Here is a 5,045-nt window from a genome sequence, read left to right as displayed (position 1 = left end):
GTCCTTCTGCTGCTCTGTGCTGAGCAGCCCTGATATGCCGGTGCTCTGCCCTGCCCATGCAGTTGCCCCTCACTCCCAAGACACAGCACCCCCCCAGCCCTGCTGGTGCCCCTCACTTCTGACCCATTGCCCCTCTGCCCTCTTGGTGTCCCTCACTCCCAAACCACAGATGCTCTCAGCCCTGCCAGTGGTCCTCACTGCCAGCCTGCAGCCCCCCCTGGGCCTGTTGGTGACCTTCATTCCTAACCTACAGCCACTTGGCCCTGCCAGTGCCCCTCACTCCCAATCCACAGCCCCCTGGCCTTGTCGGTGCCCCTCACTCCCAGCCCACAGCTCCATTGGTGCCCCTCCTGATCCACTGCTCCCAGCCCTGCAGTGCATGAGGAAGAGGATAAACGTGTGGGCATGTGGGCAATGTGTTGGGGGTGCACAGGCAGCACCAGGGGGCACAACTCCCCACCTCACCTGGGCAACCATGGCAGTGCAGTGCTTCCCTCCCACAATGGCGCCTGCCTGCTGATCTGCGGAGGTGGCTCCTGCCCAGATCCGGTCTGGCCTCGCTGCAGCCCCACACTCTGCTGGGGGTACAGCAATCTGGGATGGCTTATGTGCTCCCTCTGCCCATCACCTGTGCCCTTTTCACCCTGTAGCTAGTTTCCCATTCACTAAACCATCAAGCAGCTGAGCCTACAACCTTCCAGTTTTCCCACAAGGATATGGGGGATACTAGATCAAAAGCCTTTTAGAAGTCATGGTAGACGTTATATACCCAGTCTCCCATGTCCAGGTGGTGAGAGACCTGGTCAGGAGGAGATGAAATTGGTAAGACAAGACGTACCCACAACAAAGCCATGCTGGCTGTCATTCAGAATCTTACCTTCCACGAGCGTATCTCACATACATTCTTTAATGAGCTTTTCCAGGATTTTATTTGGGATGGAGGCTAGGCTGATTGGCTTATAGATGCCTGGGTCCTCCCTGTTCCCCTTCTTGAAGATGGGCACAATGTTGGCCCTCTTCCAATCCTCAGGGATCTCCTCTGCGCACCACAGATTCTGAAAGAGCTTTGCCAAGGGCTCCACGATGACCTCAGCCAGCTCCTTCAGCACTCTTGCATGGAGTCCATCTGGTCCCGCTGACTTATAAATGTCTAGCTTTTCTAGTTGATATTGCACCCGCTCAGCATCCACAGAGGGGAGGCTGTCAGTTCTACTATGTCCCCTATAAGCCTTATCTCACTTGACTTTCCCCATGGTCTGGTGAAATACCAAAGCAAAGTGGGCATTCAGGAGTTCAGTTTTTTCCTGAATGTCAGTTACCAGCTGTCCCAAGGTGTTAAGCAGGGGTCCCACACTTCTATTTGTTTTCCTTCTACTGCCTCCATACCTAAAGAAGGACTTCTTATTGTCTTTGACTCCCATAGCTAACCTAAACTCTGTCGCTGCCTTGGTTTTCCTAATCATTTCCCTACAAGTGCTGGCCACTGTTGTATAGTCCTCCTTGAGGACCATCCCTAGCTTCCACTGTGCGTAAACCTCTTTTTTCTTTTTTAAGAGGCCCGCAATGTCCCTATTAAGCCATCATAATTTTGCTGCCTTTCCTTTTTGCAGGAACAGTTTTCTTTTGTGCTTTGAAGATCGTATCTTTGAGCAACGATCACTTTTCCTTCCCCACCATTTGCCTTACCTTCCTGGTCCTGCATCGCCTCCCCTACTAATGCTCTGAGCCTGTTGAAGTTAGCGTTTTTGAAGTCCATGACTTCAATCATGCTGGTTGATTTGTCGACCTTGGGGCAGATGGTGAACCTGATAATTTCATGGTCACTGTCACCAAGGTTACCCTCAATGTTCAAGTTACACACTAGATCATTTCCTTCGGCCAAGACCAAGCCTAGGAGAGCATTACCTCTGGTTGGCCCTTGCACTTCCTGGGTCAGGAAGAGCTCCTCAATCACAGTCAGGAAACTGCATAAACAATATGACCTAGCCAAGTGTTCCTCCCAATCTATGTCTGGGTAATTTAAGTCACCCTTGACTACCAAATCCCTTGCAAGCGCAGCCTGTCAGTTCTTGAGAGAACTCCAGATCCAGCTCCTCCCCTTATTTTGGTGGCCTGTAGTAAATACCTAGTTAAGTTTTTCTCACCTCACCCCTCTGTAGCTTGACCCAGGGAGTTTCAAGCTTCTTATCTTTGGAGCCAATGTCAGCCTCCAGAGAAGTGTACTGCTCTCTCACGTAGAGACCTACCTCTCCACCTTTTCTCCCTACCCTGTCCCTTCTGTGCAGGGTGTAGCCCTCTACGGCTACACTCCAATGATGCAAGAAGTCCCACCTGGTCTCCATGATCCCTACCAGGTCATGTTGCCCACTAGAGAGCAGGACAGCTAGTTCCTCCTGCTTGTTCCCCATGCTCTTAGCATTGGTGTACAGGCAGCTGAGACCCCCAACTGACACCCTTGAGTTCCTGAGATGCTGTGGGATAACTGTTTGGTTATCATTTTCAAAAAGAGTTGCGCTAGTATCCACCACAAGGGCATAGGTAAAATTTTGCCAATGCAACATTAAATTGTGCAACTTAATTGCCAAGTCCCGGTTTTCACAGGCTTCATCTTTGTCCAAAGTAAATTTTACTTACATTGCTGAAAGACAGTCCTCAAAGAAGGTATCTCCTATTTAGACCAACCAGATACAATATTAGAAATTAAGACAGTGTTTAAGTGGCACAAAGTCCTTGGAGAAAGGTAAGCCCATTTTCTGTACAGACAACAAATGTGAAAATTCTGTCAAAGGCATAGGTATTTCCAAGAGCTGCTAGATAGAAGTCAAATGTAGTAGAAAGGAAACAAGAAGCTAAAGCTAGGCTAAGTTCTGAAATGTTGGAGTCATGAAATACCCAGAACAGCAAACAGTCAAGTTAGACAACTTACACCCCTGTAACAATCAGTAAAACATTTTAAGTAAAGTAGTCCTGCCTTTGGACTAGGCTATGTAGTCTCTTATTAGAACAGCCTTCCAAAGGTTTTGGATGCTAAGATGCATATTATAAAGCAGCACTTGAAGCAAAGGTTTTGGCAACCCTTAGCACATATGTATTTTTATCAGTGAGCCATCACTGCATTACACCTCATACAGCTGTAACCACCTGTGAAAAATCATCAGTACAGAGCTTGCCGAAATTAGAAAGGTTCATCTGCATACATATGCTAACACATATCCAAACACAAGGTAGGTGTTCATGTGAAAAAGAGATAGGTATATATACCAGGCTTTCTGACTTATACAATCCAGGACTGTTTGTCAGGAAAACTTAGTATTGAGCCCTGGTCCTGACAATGATCGTGCACTTGAACAGTCACTTAAGGCTAGCTCTAAAAGCAGGATAAAGGTGTCACTCAGCTGAGTGCTGCACCTTTTCAGCTTCCAGTTAGTGGAATTAAATTTAAATTTCTGAAGTGATGTGCTCAGGCTCCTGAGAAAGCTCATTGACACTGGCCACCCATCCTTTCTCACGTGTTTAAGGTAAACAGAGTGATAAGCCCTGGGAGCCAGGCATTGACGAACTGTACTTAAAATCTATAATGCTTCCCACCTACACCTCCTCTTTGGAAATGGGAGGGAACGGCACAGGTTGCCACAGCCCCTTCTGCACCCCTGACTAAAGAGCATGTTGCTATATACAGCTATAGGGATTTTCAAGCACTCCAGTCAGAAGACAAAATAAGAGGGCAATACTTCTATCTACAACTAAAATGCTCCATTTTTCAAGCACTTCCAAGTGCAGTTTTGGGATCAAAACTATGCATGTTGAGTGAGAAGTCACCTAGAGATATCCAGTAGGAAATGCTGAGGACAGGGATGGTTTTCAATCCCACCCCTATTCTCTAGGGTCTAGGCACCTCACTCTGTTGCAGGCAGGAAAGGATGGAAAGGGAAGAGAAAGAGATGAACCCCATACTTCTCTAGAGCATAGTTTCTCAACCTGTGGTACATGTACTCCTGGGGATATGCAAGACACAGGCAGGGGGTACATGGGTACCCCAACATACTCTCTCTCTCACCCTCTATTCCTCTCTCCCCCTGCTTCCTCCTCTCAAAACTATGGAAAAATATTTGGTGCTTTAAATTCCCCAGCAATAATTTGGTGTTCAGCCCTCCTAGCTTTGGCCAACATCATCAGTAGCCCAGTTACATGCTTGAATTGTGCACCCCTGTTGTAAAAGTTGGCATCCCTACCCACACCAGATCAGACATCTGTCATATCACAACCTTATGTATACAGCCCTTCTTCCAACATATGGCACACATTAATTTGTAAATATATAATCCCCTGGAAAATTGAGTGTTGGGGTACTTAGTAATATTTTCAGAAGTGAGGGGGTACTTGCTACTTAAAAGGCTGAGAAACACTGGAAACTAGAAACTATGAAACTGCTCTAGAGGGCCTAAACCACTAGATAAGAGAGTCATTGTTTTCCCCTTTTCAATCTTTTTTTGGTACAACAAATCTTGAACTCTTCTCTGCAAAGATTCAAGAAGTTTCAAGAGGACACAAAGTATTTTCCATTCCAGGACAGCCCGTAAGTCTGGTGGTTATGGCTCCCTTCTGGAAGGGTAGGAGATATGTGTTTGATCATCACATAAGACGGGCACGCTCTCTGCCAGCTTGTTTTGCAAGTGCCAGCTGCCACTGCATCTTGTGTAAAGTCCGGGCCCCTGAGTATGGTTTATTAGATGGACTCTGTCTCTTAGGGAGACTCAAAACACTTCAGAGAATGTAGGTGCTAAGGTGGGTTGATGGAGAGGTACTTCTGAGGATGCATAAAATCAGAACTTTGAAGCGCCAGGTAATTTTAAAGGTTAAAACCCCCCGCCAAAACCTCTCATACATGCTTTAGGAGCTTTGGGCCCTCTGGGATTTGGCAGCAGTTGAACTAGAATATTCACTACCATAATTTTGGACTTTTTACCTTAAACCCACTTCAGTCATCCAAGTCCTTTTCTTAGATCTGGCCCTTAGTTCTGTTACGCACCCCCCCCCCCCTTTTT

Source organism: Gavialis gangeticus, unplaced genomic scaffold (genome assembly GCF_001723915.1).
Source record: "Gavialis gangeticus isolate Ggan-Ray unplaced genomic scaffold, GavGan_comp1, whole genome shotgun sequence".
In the NCBI taxonomy this organism is placed as follows: Eukaryota; Metazoa; Chordata; order Crocodylia; family Gavialidae; genus Gavialis; species Gavialis gangeticus.
This window is presented reverse-complemented; position numbering follows the sequence as displayed.